We start from the raw sequence: 6,239 nt of genomic DNA, 5'->3' as shown, positions 1-6,239 counted from the left end.
CTGCGTACACGCGGTGGTCACATGATCACGGGTAAGAGCAGGGCGTCATCCACAGGAGCTACGCATGGACGGAGGCGGAAAGGTGAGCGTGCAGGGGGTGGTCAAGTGATGGCGGACAGACTTCTGCATCGGTTTCGGGGAATGACGCAGATATAGCTCTCGCTGTAAAAAATTTCCTGCCCAAATTAGGTTACAGCTATGTTAAAACATTCGGCGAGAGCTGCATGTCCCTCCATTTTCTCCCCCTTCTTTAATTTCTCTCTATTTGTTTATTCATTTACAATACCCCTAAGGGCCCTCGTGCGAGGGTATTACATAGGAGGGGGGGGGGGGAGTATACAAGCATGAAAATACGGCACAGGCACTTAAAACAAAATCCATGTAATAACGAAGTATGAAATAAAGCTAGTAATGTACACAAGTAACACAACAAACAACGCAGAATAAAATACTCAGAAAATGCACATATACAACAAGATTACAAAATCTCTTAGTCCATGCTTTGCTTTAACGAATGATGAAACGATTGTAAGTTAACCTCAGTACCTATGTGTGATTACAAGTTATTCCAGTCTATTATAGTGCGAGGAATCAATGATTTCGCGTAAAGCGATGAACGGCATGTTACGCGTTTTATTTTGTTATCGTGGTCGCGGCGAGGAAAGACTGCAGGGTGTGGCAAAAAAGAAGTCATCGTGGAGGGTGGGATGGCGATACAGTTTGTGAAGCATGGTTAGGCGAGCGAAATAGCGTCGACATGATAGTGGTTCCAACTCGGCACGTTGTTTTAATGCCGTGGCACTGGTGAAGCGTGAATATATTGATTATATTATTATAGTGATTATATATTGGCTTAGCTTGCCTTGGCCTGCGGATGTCTACTACAGTTACAACCACCAACGGGCTTCGGTTACAGGAGGACTCAGGGTGGGCTCGCAATAATGGGTCTCACCGTAAAATACCGACCAACACCCAAACCTTTCCCCACCCCTTGGAGGAACGGAAAAAAGCAGAAGCACCAACCGAAAATATCCCCGATGGCTGCACATTGGTTAGCCAGCATATGAACGAAATAATGCTCATTTCTCATTAGTTAGAAAGCGGTTACATGATCCTGAGCGGTGACGTAATTGAGCTTTCTGACGGCAAACATTGTGCGCTATTATAGCAAAGTGGAGAAGCAGTCAACGGTGAGAAACCACCCTGATGCAACCTATCGCATCCAAAGGACTGCGAGAATCATTCTTGCGATCTGCGACCGAACCAAGAGAAAAATATAGCCTGTCATTTGCGCTTTCTTTGCTCGCTTGTTTAGCGCATTCATTTTGGCCCAATTCCTTTGAACCAATGCACCCATCTTTTCGTCTCATGTTACAGTGCACGATTTTGCTGCTCATTCTAAAACAAGCGCAAAAAAGACATGGACAACAGGAAGAGACGTACAAACAGGCGCCACGGAGCGAATAATGCCATTTTTTAAAGCAGGCAGTGTTGGTTTTTTTAAACAATTTCGAGCTAACACGCGTCCGCGTAACTATAACAACCAGGCTACTAGCAACGTGGCCCCGAGGTAACAAGTGCGCTAAGACATGATTTTGTCGTTCTGCATAAACCTCATAGTATCTGGTCATCATGATTCCGCCAAGTTCAACCCCAGACCTGACGGAAACTCCGTGTCCTCCGATCCTCGAGCAGTTATCTCAGACATTAAAAAAAAAATGCGAGGACATTTTTTCAACTAAAGTGTTGAACGTCACACCGTTCCCGTGGCTATATCGATACCCAAATTATACATCTTTCGGGGACCTTAAGGGTTAATTGCGCTTAATTACACATTTTTCCATCCAATTTGACACAAACCCGACGTCTTTCCGACCATTCTGTGACAATTTTCACTATGTCGTGACGACTTCCGGTGGACGTGACGTCACACCGTTCCCGTGGCTATATCGAAGTCCGCTATTTCGGCGCAATTTCGACATTTTTGCCTATAATTAATTCACTAATTAATCTACACTCATCAAACTTGGCTTCTAGGTTCATTTATTTCTCTTCCATCTGAACCAACAATTGATTTTCTTCTATTCTATCTTTTTTAGTTCCCGAGTTAAACGCGTGTGACCCGCTTTGTTTACGGACGACAGTATGAGCCATTAAAGGTTTTCGCCTTAAAACATTCAACCTTCCATCTCAACTTCGAGAAGAGCTGACGGACGTAGCGGAAGCACTTTCCTCCAACCTAGCCTTGGGCTCCTGTTCATATCGGGATCGTAGGTAACAAGTTCAGCTCGCCCGCGAAACTTTACGCTGGGCACCTGTGATGCCCTGAGCGTACCCACCCTCCAGACGTGAGGCCCTTTAACTTGGAAGGACCTCAACACACACGACGGCAGGCTTCAGCCGGGACACCACCCTCTTTTATTTTGGTAGACGTCCTGTAACTTCCCGCTGGCATTGACGGCCGCAACCCGCGTTTTCGAAGCCAGGAATACCAGCTCTGCTTATATTTGGCTACATCTGTATGTAGTTTCCTCTCCGGGGAGGGCGACTTCGGAAATGAAACGCAGAAGATACTCGCCACGGTCTGGTTTGTGTAGCAGGCCAGGGCCATGTTACCACCGGCCGACCTCTTCACCTTTCCCTCATTAAAATTCCTTTCTCTCTCACTTTCCAATAAGTCCCACCATACTCAGACATAAAAAAGCACTATACGACAAACTCCGAGAAAGTAAGAGGACCATTTGACGACTGCACCCCTAATTCGCACCTCATCCATTCATCTCATACGCAAAATTCCGCTTAACATCCTCTATACGCCAGCTAGGTCATATTTATATCGTCAGCTGGCCACACCTGCCGGTTTTAACTGCAAAGAACACTATGCCAACATCTTCCGTTGTCATTTTCAATGTCTATTAACCATACAATCACCGCATTACCCGTACCCACCCCTTTCTTCGTGTAGTACTCGCCTCGCCTCGGAGCAAACAAGTAAAGAGAGAGAGAGAGAGGGAAAGGTAGGGATGTTAACCAGAAAGGATTCCGGTTGGCTAGCGAACAAGTAAGCTATGCAATAAAGTGTATGCTCTCTTTCTACCCCGCTCCGGCGCTCTAGACAAGTCTGCTCACGTCTGCACGAGGCAGAAAAGCTAGACCGTCTGGTATTCGCTGTCAAACTATGGTACGGAAGGAAGCTTACGCGAGCGAAGAAATAGTAGCCAACGAGCAGAGTAACTCCTCTAGCTTTCCTTCTTTCATGTACGGCCTTGGTCAAAAGTCTTAATTCTGCACGACTTGCTCTTAAGACGCGTGCAATAAATAATTTACGGCCCCTTTATACACTAAGGCAACTTGAAAGCTGAGGAGCATTCTTGTCATTGTAAAGACATGTACAACGACATGGTTTCCTTCAGTGTCCCACTGCACGCACGTAAAACAAACCATGTCGCCGGAATAATTTTCACCACGCGTACACGTCTCCGCTAGCCCTATGCAGTCCCTTGTGCAGGCTGTCGCCTGCAAGAGTAGCCCACCGCCACGGTAGATAATGTGACGTTCGAAGATGACGCTGCAGCGGTGTCCAGTGCACTACAGACTCTCACTCCACTGCACACAACTTTGGAGAGACGCCTTAGAGTCCCTTCTTGCTGTTGTATACAGTAGCGGACGCGAGGGAAGGATTGCTTCTAGATGAGTCAGTTGTTTTGCAGAGCGGCTTGCGTTTTGGATTCGACCAGCACTGCGAATGCAGGCTCGGAAGCCCACGTCCGTCGGCCGTGTACCCGGGGAAGGGCGGAGCTTCCTGTGACGTCACACCACCCTCTTTTATTTTGGTAGACGTCCTGTAACTTCCCGCTGGCATTGACGGCCGCAACCCGCGTTTTCGAAGCCAGGAATACCAGCTCTGCTTATATTTGGCTACATCTGTATGTAGCTTCCTCTCCGGGGAGGGCGACTTCGGAAATGAAACGCAGAAGATACTCGCCACGGTCTGGTTTGTGTCTTCGGGGATCGACCTTCCATGCCAAGAACGCCTGAGCTGAAAGCGTCTTCGTCACGCCACTAAACTTGACCGCGCGCTGGCCTTGTACTTAAAATGTGTTTCCTGGGAAGGCCCGCGCTCTTTAGCTTGTGATTCAGAAAGGAATGCACTCCTCTGTTTTTTAAGCGTTTCTTGTGGGAGAACAAGAATTGAAGGAAGAGCTGGGAAGTGTTCTCGCGATGGTTCGAGACCTTGAATCCACTCTGGAATGCTGGTTTCTGGTCGCCTGAGCAGCTAATGGGTGCTGATCGTGAGTCGGTGCCGAGCTTGACGCTCTTATGGAGCAGGACACGTCCGCTACATGTCGAGGACATATCCGAGACGTATTTGGGATAGGTCCAGGACGTGTTCGTTTCACGTTGGGCGAGCAGTGGAAACTCAAGGCAAGTAAGGCCGAATTTGGTGGATCTTATCATCAGGCTAGCACCACAGGTAATCGGCCCAATATTGGAAATTCAGCGTAACGCTCTTATGGAGCAGGACACATCCGCTACATGTCCAGGACATATCCGGGACGTATTCGGGATATATCCAGGACGTGTTCGTTTCACGTTGGGCGAGCAGTGGAAACTCAAGGCAAGTAAGGGCGAATTTGATGGATCTAATCATAAGGCAAGCATCACAGGTAATCGGCCCAGTATTGGAAATGGTTTCTTCCTGGTCCATTGTAGAACCGGTCTTCGCCAATACATTGACAATATTGGGCCAATAACCTGTGCTGCTTGGGTAAAGGCACAGCGCGACAGAAACAGGACGCAAGAAGTCCTGTTTCAGCCGCGCGGTTCGTTTACCTGGTGAACTTGTACCTACTACACCAAAGTTACAGTGGGCGAGTTGGTGACAGAACACCTTAGACAAAGAACACCGCAACAGTGTGTGCTCCTTCTTCATCTCGTCTTTTTGCGCTGTTTTTTGTCTCATTTGTACCGACTAGCGCAAGAAAGTATCCTTTTAAAGGGTATAAATGCAGTGCCTGTCTTTCCTTGCACTGGTTATGCATTGCCTTGGGAGGTAATCTTGCTTCAGGCAGTGAGAACTCGTTATTCTCCGTTTGACATTTTAGCTGTACCACCGCTTGGTTTACTAGAAGAATGTCTCTTCAACTCCTTGCAGTAAGCAGCGAGACTTGATATGCAAAGCCTGACTTTAAAAGTATATGCTAGAAGTTCTTCTCTTAGATGCGAGGAAGATGCTTGAGGTGGGGTGAGACTTTGGAAATGGTTTTGAAATGTTGGCTCTGCAGCAGGTGTAATCAAAGCTATGGCTTCAAAATTTGCGAGGAATCTTAAGAACACAGGCAGCTTTCAATAGAGCACAAAACTAGATTAAAATTTTGTGTATTATTTTTATTTGTTTTTTTTACTGACGTACCTTTCTCTTAAAAAGTGCTGTGTGCAGAGTGTTCAAATTTTGTACGAGATGGTTTATGGTTTATGGAGTTTAACGTGCCAAAGCGACTCAGGCTATGAGGGACGCCGTAGTGAAGGGCTCCGGAAATTTCGACCACCTGGGGTTCTTTAACGTGCACTGACATCGCACAGCACACGGGCCTCTAGAATTTAGAATTTAGTCGGGTTCCTACCCCCCACCTTCTTTATCCATCACCACCTGGCTCGACTGGCTTGGCGCTGAAGGGGAGGAAGAACAGCGACTTCTGGTCGCCCAGGCGGTCGACATGCTTGGCCTGTAAATTATGGACGAATAAAAATCTTCTACTACTACTACTACTATTACTATTCACTGACAGCGCGTGGTCCCATCTTGTGTTTGTCTTGGTTGCGCTATAGTTCTTTTGTTACGACATGCACCATCTAGGCCAGGAAGAAGTTCTTCTAGCTGCGTATTTCGTAGCCCTGAGTAGCGCTGGGTCAGTGGCCTCATTTTAAAAGGGTATCGAAACCTTATTTTAGTTTAGCTCACTTTCTTCTGCGCAATGATGCATAAGACATTAGCGTACATGAATGAATGTTTGGGTACCCTATGTGGTGTTTGCCTACAAACGCTAAATAGATTATCAAGGCATTTATACTCTCAGGCTGTTTCAATTTCGGTTTCAACAACAGAACTATAGTTGTGACGTCAAAAGTGGCTTCAGGTCACGTGAAACATGAAAAAAAAAACGCTGTATAATGGCTTGTGCATCGTTTATTGTCATTTCGGCTCTTAAAGCATTCAGGCGTAAGCAATGTAGCGAACT

The sequence above is a fragment of the Amblyomma mixtum genome, chromosome 9 (assembly GCF_055824585.1).
Source record: "Amblyomma mixtum isolate Tamu chromosome 9, ASM5582458v1, whole genome shotgun sequence".
Classification (NCBI taxonomy): Eukaryota; Metazoa; Arthropoda; class Arachnida; order Ixodida; family Ixodidae; genus Amblyomma; species Amblyomma mixtum.
The sequence above is the reverse complement of the archived record's forward strand: the minus strand, read 5'-3'. Positions refer to the sequence as shown.